Source organism: Vitis vinifera, chromosome 10, assembly GCF_030704535.1.
Source record: "Vitis vinifera cultivar Pinot Noir 40024 chromosome 10, ASM3070453v1".
Lineage (NCBI taxonomy): Eukaryota > Viridiplantae > Streptophyta > Magnoliopsida > Vitales > Vitaceae > Vitis > Vitis vinifera.
In genome coordinates this window covers 23701406-23723950 of record NC_081814.1, presented here as the reverse complement: position 1 = coordinate 23723950, position 22545 = coordinate 23701406, and the positions used below count along the sequence as shown (strand labels likewise).

General features: G+C 31.8%; 1 long non-coding RNA gene and 1 pseudogene across 2 annotated transcripts; both read left to right on the top strand.

Moving 5' to 3' along the window:
* Positions 1–10196: 10196 nt before the first annotated feature.
* Positions 10197–12092, top strand: LOC100249387 (stilbene synthase 2-like; annotated as a pseudogene). Its single transcript, XR_077707.5, has 2 exons — positions 10197–10469; positions 10855–12092. The product of XR_077707.5 is annotated as a stilbene synthase 2-like (transcript).
* A 7401-nt stretch (positions 12093–19493) lies between these two features.
* Positions 19494–20071, top strand: LOC132254511 (uncharacterized). Its single transcript, XR_009466809.1, has 3 exons — positions 19494–19639; positions 19723–19876; positions 20024–20071. It is a non-coding gene; the product is annotated as an uncharacterized LOC132254511 (long non-coding RNA).
* Positions 20072–22545: the final 2474 nt, after the last annotated feature.

Below are 22545 nucleotides of genomic sequence, written 5' to 3'. Positions count from 1 at the left end.
GCTATAAAAATCTTTTTTTTTGTTTTATAGATTGGTTTGTGAAGTTCAAATGATTGGAGTATAGGGGTTTGATGTGAAAATCCAGTTTACATCTATCTATGTAACCCATAATGAGTATGGAAGCATTCAAATTCTTGTACATTCCCTTATTGGAAAAAAAAAAGTCCTTTTAAGGAAAATAGTTACTAGAGGTACAAAAATTCATTCTCAGATTTGGTTTCATCAAGTGCTTAAGCACTCCTTCTAACACTCAAAAGCAACATTTAATGCTTGAAGCATTTCAAGCTCTCTAAAGTTCCTTCAAGTGCTCCTAAATGTTCTAGTATCTGTTTTAGGGTTTTTAGGGGTAATTTTGGTCTGTTGTAAAACCACTAACGTTATTTTTGTTATAGGATTTTTTGGTATGTTTGGATAATGAAAATTTAATATTTAGGCTACCAAATAAGCAACAGAACCCCTAAGTCCATGAGATTCCCTATTTATTTTATTTTATTTTCTTTTATGTTTCTATTCTATATTACATATGATAAGAAGTTGAATAAAAATTTTTTCAAAAATGGTAATTTTGGATTTTCTTATAGAAAATAAATTTTCATGAGGATTGTCACCAAGTATTATTTATTTTAGAATTGGATGTTTCTATTATTGGATTGGCATCCCTTTTGGAACTTTCCTATTGTTTCTGGTTAGGTGGTTCTCTAGGCTCTCCCCTCGTGAGAAAGATAACAACACCAAAGATAGTCCTCTAGGTCCTCATGAGAAAGAGAACAACAAAAACAGGATGTGATTTGTCCATATAAAATTGTTTTAACAATTTTTCTATATATGTTGACTGATGGACTAATGTGTCATTTGATCAATGCTTGATCTACAAGCCGAGACAATATCTTGTTTTCCCTAAATCTTTCATTTTAAATTCCTTCTTTAAATAATTGGTTATTTTTGTGAGCTCTTTAAGAGTCCCTGTAAGGTTCAAATCATCCACTTATACTGTAATTATTGTGAGCTTGGATTATGATTTCTTAATAAAAACACATGGGTAAAATGGCTTATTCACATATTACTCTTTTAATAAATACTCACTCAAACGATTATACTACATGTGTTCAAATTGATTTAATTTATAGAGATCTTTGTAGTTTGATTGAGTACATATTTCAAGGTTTTGAATTAGTCGTTTTCAAGTAATTTGAATCCTTCAAGGATTTTCATATATATGTCAGTATCTATAGACCCATATAAATAAGTTGTAATAACATCCATGAGACGCATATCTAGTCCTTTAGAAACTATTAAACTTATCAAGTATCGAAATTTGATTGTGTCCATTGCAGGAGAATAATTTTCCTCATAGTTTATAACAGGTCTTTGCAAAAAACCTTGAACAAGTCATGCTTTATATCTTGTGATGTCATTATTCTCATTTCGCTTTCTCATAAAGGCCCATTTATATCCAACATGCTTTATGTTTTCAAGTGTTTGAAATACAGGTCCAAAACCTCTCATTTTGCTAACTAGTTTAGCTCTATATGGATTACTTCTTTCCATCTTGGTTAATCATTCCTTTTTCGATGTTCATCCACAGTTTTTTGTTCTTGATCTTCATTATTTATCATGATGTCCATAATTAATTGGAACACAAATATGTTGTCTATGATAATGTCATTACGGTTCCTTGTTTGTCCTATGTGACTCATTGAGATCTCTTTAGTTCTAAATACCAGTATTTAATCAATTAGTGCCTCTTTAGGAGCTAACTATTTATCAAGTTGGGTTTTAGCATTTGATCCTTTCCTATTTGTAAGCTCTTCAAGAGTACCAAGTTTTTCATATGTCATTCTTTTTCTTTTTTAGAAATTGAATCCTTTGAGCCAATTGGTCTACCATGCTTTAGGCGTGTCTTACATTCACTTGCGATGGCATTCTCCTATTATCCTTTAGGGACATCAATATGTGTAAGGTATTCACAACTTGTACGTGTGACTTTGTTACTTTCATTATATTTGTCAAAGCATCAAGTAACTAATTTGCAAGTCCTTATAAATGAATAATGATTACTACTCAAAAAGTGCTATTTGATAGCCTATAATTAATCCTTTTAAACACTTTTGAGTAGTAGTTTAGGTCTTTTAACTCAATTGGCATGTTAAGGATCCTTTAAAGCAATTTTAATCACTTTGTGCAAGTTTTGGTGTTTTTGTTAGTATTTTGATCACCAAAGCAAGTCAAGACTGAGGAGAGCTATGAGGAATCTTGGGCAAAGCTTAGAAGTCATTTGCCAAGAGTGAATCCGGATTGCAAGGAGAAAAAGCAAAGAGAATCTGCCATAAAGCATATTCTTGATGACAGCAGTAGCAGCCACTTTTGGAGCACTTTCTGAAGTCCAAATGATGCATGCTATATACCATTTCAAAGCTCAGGAAGTCAACAATCCAATGCTTCAAACGGTGTGCAATTCATAGTTGAAACGAAGAAGTTGCAGCCGTTACAAGACAATCACTCCGAGCTGAAGGAAGCATTTTGCAAAGTGCTGCGAAATCACCCTTTTGTTGCGAAGTGATTTCGCAGCATTTTTGTACAGTAAGGTGTTTCTCCTTCTGACGATGCACGATTTATGCCGCGAGAAGGAAGCTAGGAACCTCAAGGTAGAAGCCAACTTCGCAGCCTTGTGAAGATAGCTTGGTGTTGCAAAAATATTTCGCAGCCCTCTTGAGTGTCTGCGAAATCTCGCAGACACCATTTTTCTCCTGCGAAATGGTTCCTGAAGCCTCCCGATATTTGCTACCGACATTGGGAGATATTTTCCATTAGATTTTTGTTGTCTAAATCCCAAAATACTCCTTGTAAACCACCAATTACATGATTCCTTAGTTTTAAGTTAGTAAAAAGACTAAATATCTATGTAATAATTAGTTTTATATTATGTTCATATATATACCTCTCGGGAGCCTGTTCTCGGGGAGGAGTTCCTTCTGTAAAAGTTTGGGTAAGCAAGTAAAGTCTCTTTTCTTTCTACTGCCTTACCTTCTCACTTTGTATTTTTTACTTATTACTAAGTTATGAACTCTCTGAGGAGTTTTCCCCAGAGAATGAGTAACTAAACCTCTAATTCCTTGGAGCTAAGGTTGCCGGGGGAGGTTCCAAGTGCAAGAATGCAAAGCTTTGTGGTTTTAGCTAGTAATGAAGAGGAAGTGAAATCCTTCAATGATTTCTATGTTTTTAGTTAACTTAAAACACCTTGGAGTCACCTAGGCCAACACTTGGTAAGGCAAGTGATTTCCAACCATGGAAATGCACTAGTTTACCCCTTGCGAGCCTCTGGGAGGTGACTTGAAGGTAGGATTTTCTAGAATTGCCAACACTTGGTAAGCTTTTGGACTCCTAGGAGACATCCATTAGTTATCTCTTGCGAGCTTTTGACGGGTAATCCAAGGTTAAAGATCACCTTGAATGGTTAAGGCTTAGTGAGAGGCTTAAACCATTGCAAGTTGCATCAGTGAGAGAATTAAAGTGAAATCTAATTGAAGGAGTCTCTGTACATCACCGGTTAGAGAATTGACTATATGTTGAATCTCTAATGCGAGGAAATGAACCATCTGACCAAAGCCGTGTCTTTTGCATGAGGAACCACCCCAGTGAACCTAAATCTCCAAGGAATGCTTTTCTTCCTAAATTATTCCAAACTTCTGTTATGTTAGTTAGTTTAAGTCTAAACCTTTACCAATCAAAGTTTGTGTTTTACTTCTTAAGCTAACCTTGAAATGAAACAAGGCCAATTCACTTGGAATTGGTATCATTGATTGCTTGTTAATCATTCCCAGTGAACGATCCTAGAGCCACTATACTATAGTAGCTTTGTCTTTGCTACCCTAGTATATGGTGTTATAGGTTATAAATTTTGTTGATTACTCCCTCAATCAAGGAGCACCAGCTGGACACAAATCAGCTGAGACACCAATTGGGCACGAATCAAATAATCCTATGAAATTCTAATTAACACTGCCTTGCACGAGGATCAAGATGAGACAAAGAGGATACATAACATGTAATGTCTCGCCATTGTTCTGGATTTGATTTGTCACCCGTAATGGTGGGAAAACATTTTCATCAAAATGAAAATCTACAAAGTGGGCAATAAAAACATCGCTTATTAAATGTTCAAGATAGCTAATAATGGAGGGAGAATTAAAACCAACATATATACCAAGTAGATGTCGAGGACATAACTTAAAACATTGAGGTAGAGCTATGGGAACATAGACAATACAACCAAAAATAAGTAAATATGAAACATTTAGTTGGGAGCCTAAAATAAGTTGTAAATGTGAGAATTCATGAAGTTGTAGAACAAAATGTGAATTAAAGTAACTACATGGAGAATAGCATGTCCCCAAGTAGATAAAGGCAATTTTGTTCTCAGGAATAACGGTTTTGCAATCAATTGCAAATGCTTAATAAGAGATTTAGCTAATCCATTTTGAGTGTTAGTATGAGCAATAGGATGTTCAACATCAATACTAACCGACATACAATAATCAAGAAATATTTGGGAAGAGAATTCACTAGAATTATCAAGACAAATTGTCTTAACAGGGTTGTGAAACCAAGGTTTGGTCAATCTTAGTTTTGATGATAACAAAATAAGGTTTGGAATTAATGATTATATTTCAATTGTGATTAGTCGAGATGACTTTCAAAGTGGCAATCATAAAGACAAAATCAAGCCAAAGGGAAATCAATAAGGTGAAGAAGACCTCAAAGAGAAATGTCTTTCAAGACCTAAGTTTCATAGGATCTCTTTGTAAGGTTGTTAGTGCATTTGTTTTTTTTTATGCATTACATTATTTACTTATGCACCAAAACCATCCAAGAGTTATTTTGTTTCAAATATTTTAAAATCGGATGATTTCATGTTTTCTAAACTTTTTAAAAAGGTTTTAAGTTAAAAAAAAATGGTTGTTAAGCCAAAAATGGCTCAACCGGCTAAACTGGCTAAAGAACTGATTGACCTATTTAGTTCAACCGATCGAATTATGCAAAAACCTTCTCTATATTCTAGAATGCTTTTTCGACCGGTCGAGGCTAAACCTCATCTAGTTGAGTACGAATCGAGGGGTGGTCAAGAGACGATTGAGGTCCATTGGTCACCTGCCATGCATTAAACGTCAACGGTTAATGAACTCATCGAATTAGAGCTCAACTGGACGAACCCCTAACAGCTAGTTTAACATTTTTCTTCTATAACTAGTCTTCATTGTTTTAAGAGCTTAACCTTCCAAAACCTTTCTTGAATATACTTAAGCCTTGGGAGAGTGTTTTTGAGTGCATCATTATTATGAAACTTGCATATCATTAACGCACTTTTCAATCCTAGTTTATCTCTTATCATTTGAGCCTAAAGTTTTGTACTAGGGTTTTGTGAGATTATTTTTCATCCTTATTTGTAAATCTTTGAGAAGAAAAGGCTAAGTGTGAGGTATCACTTAAGGATTCTCAAGTGTGAGGTATCACTTTAGGGGTTGTTCAAGAGTGAGGTATCTCTTGAGGATTGTAAAGGGTGCTTGGAGCCAAAAGTCCAAGAGGATTGATTGGAACCATAATCCAATTGGATTGCTTGAAGGCTTGGATTGGAAGCCTTGAATTAGTGAAACCTCAAGCTTGGGATTGAAGCTAGAGAAGAGTGAACGTAGGCCAAGTTCCGCCAAACCATTATAAAAATCTTATGTTTGCATTCGGGATCCCAAGTCATTCATATCATCCATAACCCTGAGTTGTTCATATGATCCAGAGCCCTGAGCTCACGACTTAGAGTAGCACATGTCATCCATAATCCTAATCTTTTTATAGAATCTAGAGCCATGGGTTCACAACCAAAATCATTCACATCAATCATAACCTTTTATCTCATGACCCAAAGACATTTATATCATACATGACATTGAGCCGTTCATAACATCAAGAGCCCTAAACTCCTGGCTCGGATTAGTTATTGTCATCCATAGCCCTGAGTTTTTCATAGCATCTAGAGCCTGGAGCTCACGACCTGGAGTAGTTCATGTCTTCCACAGCCCTGAGTTATTCATAACATCTAGAGCCCTAAGCTCATGACCTGTAGTTGTTCATGTTAACCACAACCCTAAGTTATTCATTGCATCTAGAGTCTTAAGCTCATAACCCCAAGTCGTTTATATCATCCACGAACTTGAGTTGTTCATAGAATTTAGAGACCTAAGCTCACGAGGTGAAGTGGTTCATATCCTACACTTCCTTATGTTTTTTGTAGCATTTAGAGACCTAAGCTCATAACATGCAGACATTCATGTCCTCCACCGCCCTAAGTTGTTCATAGCATTTAGAGCCTTGAGCTCATGACTCAGAGTCGTAGATGTCAACCAAAGTCCTGAGCTGTTCATTTCATTTAGAGCCCTAAGCTAATGACCTCAAGTCATTTATGTCATTCACAATCCTAAGCTATTCATGAAATTCAGAGACCTGAGCTCATGACATGGAATCATTCATGTGCTCTACCACTCAAATCTTTTCATAGATCTAGACCTATAAGATCACAACCAAAATCGTTCATGTCATCCAAAATCCCGAGTTGTTCATTTTAATAGCCTTGAGCTCACGACCTAAAGTCATTGATGTCAACCACAACCCTAAGTTGTTCATAAAATCTAGAGCCTTAAGGTCACGACCCAGAGTCGTTCATGTCATCCACAACCCTGAGCTATTCATAGTAACTAGAGCCTTTGGCTTACAACGAAGAAATGTTCATATCATCCACAACTTTGAGCTATTCATAGCTTCTAAAGCCCCAAGCTCATAGTACCCTGAGTTGTTCATGTCTTCCATAACCCTCTACTCTTCATACCCGTGATTTTCTACCAAAAATTGCCATGAAAAAGTCTTCACATGCATCTCATGCATCCTCTTGCAGTCGTCTGAAGACAAGTCAGTGTGCTTTGCTTCACTAAAATTCAACGTGCACCAAGTCTCTATGTAAAGATGAGTCGGTTGCAACCCTCCTAAAATTTCTCCATTAACGGATCCCAAGTATCTCCACCAAAATCATACAAAGATAAATACAAAAAATAAAAATTAGAAATTAGATAATATTTTAAAATAAATAAATAAATAAATAAAATCTCAAATGATGCAATGAGGGCAAAAAAAAAAAAAAAAGAATATCAATCACATACGTAGTTAAGTAGAAAAAAGAATATTATTCCATGTAACTTAAAAGATTAGATTCAAAATCTCAAGCAATTTCCTAAAAAATAAATAAATGAATGAATGAATAACCTAACAAAAGAATAAGTAAATAAATGAACAAATAAATATCACATGGGCAATTAGAATTTGAAAATAAAAATAAAGCAATAGAAAACAATGAAAAACGGATGCAATCAAGAATCAAAATCAAGTCCAAACAAATGTCCAAAATGACCTATTATGAAAAAAGTGCCTAAGTGACCTAGGGTGAATGTGTGCAAGCTGGAAGGTGCCTAGGTCAATCTAAGTGGGCCTAGGTGAACCTAGATGAGTCTAACCTAAAGTGCAAATTAAGGTTGCCGAGGGTCACAATGGGGTTAGATAAATCTCTCGATCAGAGTCTTCGAGGTGGCTCAAAAAAGGTAAGTATAGTATGAGTAACAATGGACCACCAAGGAACTACTATGGAGCACTAGAAGTGAACTTAAAGACATGTGCTAAAGGGACAAAATCAAGGGTCTACATATATGTTTAATTTACTTTAAACATTTGAATAACATTGTTTTTATTTATAAAAATAAAATAAATTTTAAAAATCAAATTTCATTTCTTTTACAACATACATTTATATTAAATTATTTATAATTATTAATTAATTTGCTATTAAAAATATAATAATAATATATCTTAACAAGGAAATTTTGAATTCTTGAAAAAATGTTTAAAATAATTGTTATAAATGAAGTGGTGAATGCCACCACATCGTTATAATAAATGTTAATTAAACATTATTTATGACTTCTATTAATTCAATATTAATGGAAGCCATTTAGAAAGTCTATAGAAAGGTTTCCCATCCCCTATGCAAGGAGCATCCTGAGAAAAGAAGCAGTCTCTCATTCTCTCTGTTTTTCATTCTCTCATCTCTCCTAATTTTCTTCTCTAATTTCTTTCTCCCCATTATATATTGTTAAAGTAATATATATTTGTCTCTACTTTTATTTGCATTTATTATGGTTTTGCAACAATAATTTTTATTTTTATTTTTCTATTTTAAATACACAAAACTTGGGTTCACATTTTGGTTGTTAAGTGGTCTTAACATTTCTATGTGTTTTAAATATGGTTCCTGCTTTTTATTTTTAAAATAGTAATAACAGTAATCATTAGTATAATGTACATAAAAATAATACTTGTAAAGAAAGAAAAAAGAAGAAGTAGTTTTTAAGATAATAGAATGGTATAATGTATGACTATTGAAATGTTAATCAAGCTAAATATTAACAAAGTTTTATTTTACCATTGCATATATTTTTAAATGATACATTTATATTATGTAATAGAATTAGAAACATGAATATTTTTACATTTCATTGTTTATCCTAATTATGATATAATATGCTAAATTTTAACTATAAAAAGATGAAATAATTTTAATTATTTGTATATTTTTAATTTTCATTATATGTAAATTACATATTTATCATGTATGTTCACATCATTATTCTACGTAATTCAATCATTGATCTAACCAGTGAACTATTGATCGATTTTTATTTAATAACTGGTTCGACTTTGAAAATATTGTGAGATACATCAAGATGCTTTTTTTAAATAAAAAAAATTATTTATTAGTTTTAAGAGAATATCTATTAATGTTTTCATTTATGAACATGAAATAATTTTTTTAAAATCAAATTTCCTTTGTTTTATAATATGTATTTTATTTTAAAATATTATTAATAATTATTGAGTAATCTGCTATTAAAAATATCACAATAATACCTTTATATCTTCATAAGGAAATGTTGGATTCAAAAAATGTTTTAAAACAATTATGATTGGACTTCTTGGTTTCGGTTAATATTCCATGCCTTAATTACAGTCTTAATTTGGGATTGAATTAGGGTTGTAACTAGATTGGAATGCTAACTTTGGCTATGCCTTTCTAGCTTCATCAACTGATCCTGAAGCCTCTGTTATATTGGCTTCAGTGGCATCCACTGCCTTTATTCTATAAATAAAATAAAATAAATTACAACCGGAAAGTTTAATTTGTAATGTGATTTTTAAAAATTTAAGTCCAATATATATTATTTACTCATAATAATAATAGTTTTATATCTTTAGAATAAATTATTAATTCCTGAAAAGTGTTTTAAAATATTTAATTTTTTTTAATAAACAAAATTCACAATTTTGGTTGTTGAGTGGTCCTAACATATTTCTTTTATTTTTCTTTTATTGTTTATAGTAAGTCTCCAAGACCTTCCTTGGTAACACGAACTCTTCACCAACCAACCTCACAGGCTCCGCTCCATAGAGGCAACTTCACATCTATGTGGGAACCAACCAAAATTGAAAAGAAAAAAAATCTACGAATTATTTAATTTAGGAAACTTCCACCAACCGACACTCGTTGAACTTGGACACCGTATGTCATTTGGATGAAATTTTATTTTATTTTATTTTTCTTTCTATTTAAAAAATAAATATTTTTAAATTTCAAAATAAATATATTTTATTAGTTTTGTTTTACGCTTCTCATAGTCTCAAAAAGACTATTGAGAAATTTAAAAACAGAAAAAAATATATGAATCCAACCATTTACAAATTAAATTCAATTTTCGTTATAAAATGAGAAATAAAAATAAAAGCACAAATATATATTTCTAGGAAGTAGGGTATTCAAGTTGAGGTTTGTTCGGAATGCTGCCAAATATTTTAACGCAAGAAAAATGCTTCAGCCAAAACAATGGTCAAATGAGGCAGCGCAAGAGATTTATCCCTTTTTAAAAAATCGCAACTGGAGGGTGGAGGCTGAAGGGCGGATGTCATACAAAATTGACTACTTTCTCAGTAATCCCCTCCACGTGACTCAAATCAGCACGGAAGTATTGAACAAGACCCCACCACCAGCTACAAGTGGGTTGGAAGTGGACACAGCATTTCTGATACTTATAAATACCCAACGCTCACACACTGCTTTGGCAACCCATCTTCAAGCACCAGTCCGCATACTCTTCTCTTTTCTTCTACCGCTTTGAAGCTCTGTGGGGGATTTTACTAGTCATCAATGGCATCTGTGGAGGACATTAGAAACGCTCAACGTGCCAAGGGGCCGGCCACCATTCTAGCCATTGGCACTGCTACTCCAGACAACTGTGTCTACCAGTCCGATTACGCTGATTACTATTTCCGGGTCACTAAAAGCGAGCACATGACCGACTTGAAGAAGAAGTTCAACCGCATATGTAAGTATATATATTCATGCATCAATTGGAACATCCATTACATACATATATGTATAATTATCATAATGCTTTAAGATTCCCCTGCAAGAATTGCCAAGTTTTCTTCAAGCTTCCTGTGTGTTGCTTTTCTGTAAACTAATTAAATCTGTGAAAAATGAGGCGCTATACATTGATTTAATATTTCGTAATAGCGCTGCTCTTTCCAATCCTATATAAATTAATTGCCCTGCCTAGGAACACATAGTTATTGTAATAATAAGTAATAATCTATTTTATATTTATGTTGATCATCTTGAGTGATAATGAAGCTGCCCATTATTACTGAATGAATTTTGCTTTGCTAGTCCATTAGCTAATATATTAAATTCCTTTAACTTATATATAGGTGAGAAATCAATGATCAAAAAGCGATACATTCATTTGACTGAAGAAATGCTTGAAGAGCACCCAAACATGGGTGCTTACATGGCTCCATCGCTCAACATACGCCAAGAAATTATCACTGCTGAGGTACCTAAGCTTGGTAAGGAGGCCGCATTGAAGGCTCTTAAAGAGTGGGGCCAGCCTAAGTCCAAGATCACTCACCTTGTATTTTGTACAACTTCGGGAGTAGAAATGCCGGGTGCAGACTATAAACTAGCCAATCTTCTAGGCCTCGAAACATAAGTTAGAAGAGTGATGTTGTATCATCAAGGCTGCTATGCAGGTGGGACCGTTCTCCGAACTGCTAAGGATCTCGCAGAGAATAATGCAGGAGCACGAGTTCTTGTGGTATGCTCTGAAATCACGGTTGTTACTTTTCGTGGGCCTTCTGAAACCCATTTAGACTCTTTAGTGGGTCAAGCCCTTTTTGGTGATGGGTCAGCAGCTGTAATTGTTGGATCAGATCCAGATACCTCCATTGAACGACCACTCTTCCAACTTGTTTCAGCGGCCCAAACATTCATTCCTAATACACAAGGTGCTATTGCTGGCAACTTACGAGAGGTGGGTCTAACCTTTCATTTGTGGCCTAATGTGCCTACTCTCATTTCTGAGAATATAGAGAAGTGCTTGACTCAAGCTTTTGGCCCACTTGGTATTAGTGATTGGAACTCCTTGTTTTGGATCGCTCATCCAGGTGGCCCGGCCATTCTGGATGCAGTCGAAGCAAAACTCAATTTGGAGAAGAAGAAACTTGAAGCAACAAGACACATCTTAAGTGAGTACGGTAATATGTCAAGTGCATGTGTGTTGTTTATTTTGGATGAGATGAGAAAGAAATCACTTAAGGAAGAAAGGACCACCACAGGTGAAGGATTGGACTGGGGTGTTTTATTTGGTTTTGGGCCAGATTTGACCATTGAAACTGTTGTGCTGCATAGCGTTGTTGGGGCTACAAATTGAGTGAAAGGAGACAATTTCAAATTAAATCAAATAGGAGTTAATAAAGACATATGTCTTTTATTTGTAACATCTTTTATTCTTTATTTAAATTGATGTTTGTGGTTTAAATTAGTGCTTGTCGGAGGGCTTCATTAGTAACCTCAAGTTAAAAGGGATGAGACATCAAGTTCTTACAGTTTTGTTATCCAGATGAAATTCCCTCAAAAGTTGTATAAACATCCACCGTGTTCTTTTAAAGATTGTTGAGAGTAATACAAAGAAAAGAATAAAATAATAAATTGCATTTTCCCTTTGTAACTAAGAAGTCTGCTGCATGATAGCTGCATTTGTGTGACAGAAGCAAAGCCATGTGGATGCCAAAAGTAATGCAACAATTTTAAAAGAGTAAACAGGGCGGTTGATTAGTTAACTTCCATAATTCCGCAACATTTGATTCAAAAGACTTTAGCTTTATCAATTACTTAACTACTACTCCGTATGTGGATAAATTCTTGTACCATCTGAAAAGGTATAGAAGATAGTTATCCTCATAAATAGGTTGCCTAATTAATTAGGTGATCTTCAATAATTCAACAAGATAGGGATTTTAAAATATTTTTACTTTATTAATTCCTTAACTACTCCTTAAACTTCTTTTTTTCCCCTTTTTGTGAAAAGCTCTTTACCCTCAATACATATGATATATTCCGTTGCTAGGAACTTGGGTTTGAGTATGTATTAATTACTATTCTTAATCAAATTTATTATTGAAAAATTATTTTTAGTTATGGTTTTTTTAATATACTTATTACACATTTATCATATGTACTTGTTTAATATACTTCTAATATATTTATCATTCAACAACAAATACGAGAAAAGGTATAAAAGACAATGAAATTACAAACTAAATTGCCTTCAGTTTTTTTATAGTTGAAGGCCTTCTTTTCCACCCCCAGTCTCCAATAAATTAGACTCTACAAAGCTTCTTCTATGCTACTCTCTGATTCTACTTCTAGTGCAAAGATTTTGCAGTACTCTACATTATCTTGCTATTGCTAAGAGACAATCCAAGAATATTGAAGATAATGAAGTTAGGTTGTTGTAGTATAATACCTGAGTTCTTCTCTACTTGCAACTATGGGACCGTACATGAAGAAGCATTTAATAAAGGGTTTTAAGAAGCATAACATATTTTTAAGGCCAAATTATTTACAAATAAAGTGCAACAACTACATAAAAAAATGAATTTTGATGAATCATGATTGAGGGCGAATTTATTTTTCGAAATTAATAATTTTAAAAAAAAAAATCCATTTCATCACAATGAAAGAATTAATGCAAAAATTTAGTGCTTGTTTCTATATACTTAGTGTTAGCTACTTTTAAAAATGGAAAATGATAATAACTTTTGTATAAAATGTATTTTTTTTTTTTTTTTGTAGAAAAATATATACTTCTAAACAATTTTTTAAAAATATTATATTTTTATTGTAAGACTTAGAAAGCTCTTATATTTTATATTAGAGTTACTAGCTTTTTCTATTTTAAAAACAAGAAACACGAATTGCTCCGAACACTAAATAGTTATTAAAAATATTTAATCTAATTTTTTTTATTTAGTATAAATTGATTAATTTAAAATTTTTACATCAACTGTTATATGATAACGAATAATTTAAGTATCACATACAAAGTTATGCAAAAAAAATTGATAATTTTATTTCAGATGATTCACAATATTTCAATGTTTTTTAAAATATATTAATTTTAAAAAATAAATTTATTTATAGAAAACATGCAGTAAATATATAAAAGATGGATCTGATGAAACATTAATTAAAGTGAACTTCTTTTTTCATAAAAACAATTTTAAGAAAATTAATTTCACCACAAAGAAATATTTTCAAAGATTTAGTAATCAAAACTATCATATTTAAACTCAATTATTTTTATACTTTATGTTCATCCCTACAACGATTTTTTTTAAAAATTATTTTAATATGAGTGTACTAAAAGTATTATTTACCAAAAAAAAATTATTATTGACACAGAATATAAATCTCTATTGCAATCTAAGAATGCTTAGGTTCCAAAACCTTGATTTATTCATTTTTGCTAACCATACCTACATTCACGGATTATAAAGAATCATTTAACTATACCATAGAAATTATTATAGTAAATAGAAAAAATACCATTATTAAACCCCACAATATCTCATAATTTCTTGTTTGTTATATCTACACCTTAAACTAGTAGCTTTGGCTCCCTATGGTGTCACATATTCTTCCTTACTATTAGGATATAGCCCTTAAAAAATTTAGGGTTTATTATTTATTCAATAAAGTTCAAATTTCACTTTAATTAATCAATAGTCCATGGATTATACCTTATGAGCATTTAGACCTACATCTTTGCATTATGACTTGTATGGAAGATCCAAGTCATGGATCCCTTACAAGTAGATGGGTTGTTCACAACTGGTTCATGAACTTAGACAATCTATTAGACTTCTTAATTGGAGGGATGGTTAGTCTTGGCCATCGGGATGGGTTTCCCATGATGAGTACACTAAAGTGTATGGTTACATATTGGATAGGACCTATAGTGAACCATAATGTAAGTTTATCAAGTTGTCATGACTTCACTAAGCTATGTTATTGTATTGTCTTTCAACCTTGAAAGAATATTGAACTTGAGCAGAAGTTAGTAGTGACTTTAACCTATGGGTAAGATCTTAAAGTGATCATATATTTCTTATGGATTGGACCACTGTTGATGAAAACTACTAACAATAGGTATTCTCAATATAAGCACCATGATATTTAATGGGATTGACACAGTGTGTTCCCTTGGGTGATCTTAAGGATGTGTGTTTAGGTCAACCATGGTCATCATAATTCCTTGAGTGGAATTTGATATTAGTTTTTGGTGAGCTTAGATAATATGTCAAATGATCACACTCTAAGAGGATTTGGAACTCAAAGATGGTAGAGGTAATCTTCAAAATTTGATAACTTTTACCTTATTAGATTATGGACACCGGTTCATGGGGAGATGTAGTGCTTAGATCACAGACCGACCCAAGTACTAAGCATCTCGTTATATTTACATAGTGTATTGGAGTGTAGTAGTTGACTCTCTATTGTTGAATGTAAAGTTAATTTCAGAATTGGATTTTGAGGTAATCAATACTATCCTATGGGCCTTAATTGTCCTCACTCAAGCTCATATACCTTGATGTCACAGATTATGAAGGTTGGATTGACTCTTAGTTCACTTATGTGCATAAGGGCATGTTGGTAATTACACAAGGTTGAATAAGGGTTATTGAATGGTATCTTTGGATTGGGCTAATTGATTCATTATTTAGTCCTATTAGGTTAATTAATCAATTAGGACCTTTTGTAAGCTAAATTAAGTGACCTAAGACCACGGTGGACTCAAGTTACTTAAGCTCAGTAGGAATCACCATAAATACCCCTTTAGGGGTTAGGGTTTCAAGCTTCTTCCATTCATACTCTACATTCCAAAGAGAGAGGTCTAGCCTCCACACTCAAAACTTCCACTATTTAAGTGCCAAGCTTCAAGGTTGAGTCATTGAATGGAAGATCATGGGTTTATGAGATCTCTTACAACTTCAAATTTGTTCTTCATAGCAAGGAAATGATTTGGGAATTCTAAATCAATAGTAAGCACTCTAATCTCATTATCTAGATCCTAAAATTGATTTTAAATGCATATTTTCCTATGCATAGTAATTAGATAAGCGTAGGGAGGATTGCATGTATCTAACCTAATTTTAGGATAGGAAACAGATTAATCAAACATTGCCTACAACTGGTATCAAAACCCTAGGTTAGGGAAAAGCATGATCCCTTTTAGGGTGTGCTAATCCTTGTTTTGTAGGGTTTGTTATTCATTTGATGGTCCTAAGGATGAAAATATATGCATGAGAATTTTAAACTTTTACTATGATGAATATATATAGTGATTAATTGTTAGATTGGTTTGTTTAAATCTATCGATGAGTTGTAAGCCCCATAATAAGTCTAAGATTTTTTTATTCAATGTAAAAATCTTTTGTTTTTTTATAGATCAGTTTGTAAAGTTCAAATGATTGGAGTGTAGGGTTTTGATGTGAAAATCCAGTTTTCATCAATCTATGTAACCCATAATGAGTATGGAAGCATTCAAATTCTTGTACATTCCCTTAGCAGAAAAAAGAGTCCTTTTAAAGCAAACAGTGACTAGAGGTACAAAAATTCATTCTCAGATTTGGTCTCATGAAGTGCTCAAGCACTCCTTCTAACACTCAAAAGCAACATTTAATGCTTGAAGCATTTCAGGCTCTCTAAAGTTCCTTCAAGTCCTCCAAAATATACTAGTAACAGGTTTTTAAGGGTAATGTTGGTCTTTTGTAAAGCCACTAACCTTATTTTTGTTATAGGATTTTTTGGTATGTTTGGATCATGAAAATCCAATATTTGGGCTACCAAATAAGAAACAGGACCCCTAAGTCCATGGGATTCCCTCTTTTTTATTTTATTTTCTTTTATGCTTCTATTTTATATTGCATATGATAAGAAGTTGAATAAAAAGTTTTTCAAAAATGGTAAATTTGGATTTTCTTATGGAAAAAAAAAATCACGAGGATTATCATCAAGTATTATTTATTTTAGAATTGGATGTTTCTATTATTGGATTGACATATCTTTTGGAACTTTCCCATTATTTCGGGTTAGGTGGTTCTCTAGGCTCTCCCCTCGTGAGAAAGAGAACAACACCAAAGATAGTCCTTTAGGTCCTTGTGAGAAAGAGAATAACATCAATTGGATGTGATTTGTCCATATAAAATTGTTTTAACATTTTTTCTATATATGTCGATTGATGGATTAATATGTCATTTGAACAATGCTCGATCTATAAGTCGAGACAATATCATGTTTTCCCCGAATCTTTCATTTTAAATTCCTTCTTTAAATAATTGGTTGTTTTTGTGAGCTCTTTAGGAGTCCTTATAAGGTTCAAATCATCCACATATACTGTAATTATTGTAAGCTCGTATTATGATTTCTTGATAAAAACACATGGGCAAATTGGCTTATTCAATGTCACTCTTTTAATAAATACTCACTCAAATGATTATACTACATGTGTTCGAATTGCTTTAATTCGTATAGAGATCTTTGTAGTTTGATTGAGTACATATTTCAAGGTTTTGAATTAGTTGTTTTCCAGAAAAATATTTAAGGGATTTTCATATATATGTTAGTATCTATAGACCCATATAAATAAGTTGGAATAACATCCATGAGACACCACTACTACAAAAATAGTTTATGGTGTCACTATTTACGGTGTCACTTTTAAAATAATGACACCATAGGGTTTATAATTAATAAAGGTGACACATCATATAAAAAATCTTCAATTGAGGTAGTTAAATGATATTAATTTTATATTTATAGTGTCATTTTTTGGGAAGTGACATCATATAAAATAAATTTTTTTAAGTATTATAACTTAATGAGCCCACTTTTAGAATTAATAATGATGGATCCTATATAAAAATCCCATTGTTTCCATATCTCACCCACAATCCAAAAAATCTCAATATATAAATCCTATATATAAAATCATGATCTTCTTCAACCTTTTCTCTCACCCATCCATAGTCAACACGCTCAAAACTGACATTTTTCACTTTGTGGACTCCTAGGTAACCCAAAATCTCTTGGATCTATCATTTTTTTTTCTTTTATTAATGTCATTATATTAATTGTTTCAACATCTTTGTATTATGGTTTTTGTGAATTGTGTTTTCTTGAGTTGTAGGGAAGAAAAATTTAGGTTTAATCTTCTAGCATGGAAGAAAAAACTATAGATTAGTTGATTTTTTTTAATCTAAACCAAACACATGATCAAGTCCTTAAAAAAAAGTGAAAAACAGGAAAAAATGAATGATTTTTAATATGTATTTGTGTGAGAATGACAGGTACAGAATTTTTTTAAGATATACTATCACATAATCTTCATGCTTTCTAAAAAACGAGAGAGGAAAAAAAAAAGAATGATTTTTCTGTTTGTATCTAAGTGGGAATGAGATATAGAATTTCGTTGAGAGTATCCAACCCCAAAAGGACCAATCCGAGAAGGCATGTGTGGTATTGACGGGAGATGATAAGATGGAAATCATAACCATAGCCATGTTCTCTCTGTGTCGTTCTATCCTCTTCAATTAATTCATGGTCATATATATTTTATTTAGTTTTTATATTTAGTTTATTTATAGTTTATTTAGTTTCTAAAATCCAATTAGTTAAATATTTTATTTGATTTTGTTTTTATATTTAAGTATTTGAGTTTTGGAAAGTTTATATTTTGTTAATAGAAATAGAAATTTTTATATTTTTTATTATTAGGAATTTCTATTTTGTTAAATTGTAAGTATTTATCTCAATAAGAGATTATTAATATTCAAATGAAAGTGATGAAAGAGAGTAAATATTTTTAATGCTCAATTATATTTTAATGTTATTTTTTTTTTACATAAGGGTTTATTTATGTTTTCAATTTTGAAGTTCCCTTTCCAAGTCCAGCAACAAAAGTAGTGTCCAACCTTAAAATGGGCATGTGTGGTATTGACGGGATATGATAAGATGGAAATCATAACCATAGCCATGTTCTCTCTGTGTCTTTCTATCATCTTCAATTAATTCATGGGCATAGATATTTTATTTAGTTTTTATATTTAGTTTATTTACAGTTTATTTAGTTGCTAAAATCCAATTAGCTAGATATTTTATTTGATTTTATTTTTATATTTAAGTAGTTGAGTTTTGGAAAGTTTTTATATTTTGTTAAATTGTAAGTATCTATCTCAATAAGAGATTATTAATATTCAAATGAAAGTGATGAAAGAGAGTAAATATTTTAATGCTCAATTATATTTTAATGTTTTTTTTTTTTTACATAAGGGTTTATTTATGTTTTCAATTTTGAAGTTCCCTTTCCAAGTCCAGCAACAAAAGTAGTGTCCAACCTTAAAATGGGCATGTGTGGTATTGATAGGAAATGATAAGATGGAAATCATAACCATAGTCATGTTCTCTCTGTGTCTTTCTATCTTCTTCAATTAATTCATGGGCATAGATATTTTATTTAGTTTTTATATTTAGTTTATTTAGTTTCTAAAATCCAATTAGCTAGATATTTTATTTGATTTTGTTTTTATATTTAAGTAGTTGAGTTTTGGAAAGTTTTTATATTTTGTTAATAGAAATAGATATGAGGACTTAAAGGGTTTATATTTAGGTAGTGCTTGAGCCAAGGAAAATGATAGTCAACTATCTTGACCCTATGCATCACAAACCATGTGAGGACTTAAAGGATATCATAAACATGTAAGTTCTTCCTATTATTTTTCATAGTATTATTTTTAAATAAAAAAAATACATTCACCTCAAACACATTTTTTTTATTATTTATATATATTAAAACATATAACATTTACCTATTTTAAAAATGTACCCATTGAACTTATTTACATAAGGCTCTTCGAATATCTACAAAGAAAACATCTAAGAGGGAGCCATCTTAGCAACTAGTGCAGGTGACATCCAAAAATTTTTCTTTACACATTAGGTTATGCATTTGCACCATTTATATATGTGAGTACTAATGTTATTTTATAATTGATCGATTAGTGTCCAAGACAAGAAGGAGGGTTCGAATGTGGCTACTTTGTTATGAGATTCATTAAAGAGATAATTTTTTATCCTACAATTATTGCTTCAAAGGTATTACTTATTTAATGAATTGTACATAGTTTTAGGCTTCCAAATGTTATGCATTTTAATGTTATTTTCTTATTTGATTTCAGTTTGGTAATAAAAAAAACATATTCTCAAGTAGAATTCGATGAAATTAGAGGAGAATGGGCTACTTTTGTGCTACAACTAATCATGAATCATGTTGATGCATCATGATCACCATGCATGGTGAGTCCCTTAGCTACTACATGAATTTTTCCATAGGTATTGTATAGTAATGCTTATTCTTTGAATAATGTTTCTATTTGAAAAAAAAAATTAATTCTTAGATTTGTTCATTTATGATAACATAGATCCATGTTTATTTTCTTCAATAAAAATCTCTAAAACTCATTAAATTTTGAAATGTAGGTATACACTCTTGGGAGGGTGAAATGGAGAATAAAAAGAAAGAAGAAGACAACAGGATTTTGGGTTTTTAAATGCAACTCTTATGTCATACGTTGTAGGACATAAACGTTACTTTAATTGCAACTGAGAAATTTAGATTTTTAGATGGGACTTCTATGTCATTTTATGGTTAACCGGTTTTATGCTTATGAAATGGAGGTATACATGAATCTTGGGATCTTTAACATTTCTAAATCATGTTTTGGTATGTATTCACTCTTCTTTTTTAGTTTTGATGGGTTTGATATGTTGGACATACTATCCTTTTGTGAACATTTGATATACAAATATTATTAGATGATCAATGTATTATGAGTTATTCCAGAAACATTACAAAAAAATGAGTTAAATATAATATGATTGTTATATTTATGGACAAAATATAAACAGGTTAATCTTATTAATTCATAAGCATTACAAAAATCAACAACTAAAACCAATCATATATTCCACAATAATTTACAATGATGTGATATCATAACTCAAAGGTGATGCATTTAATGTGACATCATAACTCAAAGATGATGTATTTAATGTGACACCCTATCATCACTAGAAATATATGGTGTCACTTCTGAATGGGTCACCATTTATCTACTTTGGTGTCACTTCCAAATACGTCACCAATTGGTACCCTCTATGGTGTCAGTGGAGAAGGTGACGCTATGTTGTAGTGACACCTTATGTTTATGGTGACTCGTTATAAATGTCACCATATACCTTTTTCCTTGTAGTGCACATATCTAGTCTTTTAGAAACTATTAAACTTATCAAGTATCGAAATGTGATTGTGTCCATTATAGGGAAATGTGATTGTGTCCTAAACCGTGAATCATCAGTCCAAGAACATGGCAAAGGAGCTTGACTCCACTGATACACTATGGAAAGGTTCGCTTACTGAACAGTTACTCGTTCTAGTAAGATAATAGTCAAAAACCTTAATTATTTATCAATTATGATTGGACTTCTTGCTTTCGGTTAATATTCCATGCCTTAATTACAGTCTTAATTTAGGATTGAATTAGGGTTGTAACTAGATTGGAACGCTAACTTTGGCTATGCCTTTCTAGCTTCATCAACTGATCCTGAAGCCTCTGTTATATTGGCTTCAGTGGCATCCACTGCCTTTGTTCTACAAATAAAATAAAATAAATTACAACCGAAAAGTTTAATTTGTAATGTGATTTTTAAAAATTTAAATCCAATATATATTATTTACTCATAATAATAATAGTTTTATATCTTTAGAATAAATTATTAATTCCTGAAAAGTGTTTTAAAATATTTAATTTTTTTTAATAAAAAAAATTCACAATTTTGGTTGTTGAGTGGTCCTAACATATTTCTTTTATTTTTCTTTTATTGTTTATAGTAAGTCTCCAAGACCTTCCTCGGTAACATGAACTCTTCACCAACCAACCTCATAGACTCCACTTCATAGAGGCAACTTCACATCTACGTGGGAACCAACCAAAATTGAAAAGAAAAAAAATCTACGAATTATTTAATCTAGGAAACTTTCACCAACCAACACTCGTTGAACTCGGACAGCGTATGTCATTTGGAAGTAATTTTATTTTATTTTATTTTTCTTTCTATTTAAAAAATAAATATTGTTAAATTTCAAAATAAATATATTTTATTAATTTTGTTTTACGCTTCTCATAGTCTAAAAAACAGAAAAAAAAAAATGAATCCAACCATTTACAAATTAAATTCAATTTTCGTTATAAAATTAGAAATAAAAATAAAAGCACAAATTTTACCTAAAGTTCATATATTAATATATATATATATATATATATATATTTCTAGGAAGTAGAGTATTCAAGTTGAGGTTTGTTCGGAATGCTGCCAAATATTTTAACGCAAGAAAAATGCTTTAGCCAAAACAATGGTCAAATGAGACAGCGCAAGAGATTTATCCCTTTTTAAAAAATCGCAACTAGAGGGTGGAGGAAGGAGGCTGAAGGGCCGATGTCATACAAAATTGACTACTTTCTCAGTAATCCCTAAGAATATTTGCCAAACCACCACCCATGAAAAGGTGGTGAGAGTTTACTATTTATAATCATTTACAGAATATAAGAAATTATTACAAATCAAATAATATCAAACTGATTACAAAAGAAATGGAAAGTAGGAAATAATATCAAACTGATTACAAAGGAATAACATGTAATCAAGGGTCAAATATGATACATATGGTAAATTGTAATGAAAAGGCTAAGTATCCTTAACACCTCCCCGCAAGCTGAGCGTCGGATTGGAACGAATGTGAAGCTTGAATCGGGAAAATTCAAAGAGAGGTCGAGAAACACTTTTGGTGAAGATGTCAGCAACCTGGAGGTGGGAGGGCACATACTGGGTGCGAAGTTTGCCAACGACAACGAGTTCCCGAAGGAAGTGGTAATCTAATTCAACATGCTTGGCCCGCTTGTGAGAAACGGGATTGGAACTCAAAAAGATAGCACTTTTGTTGT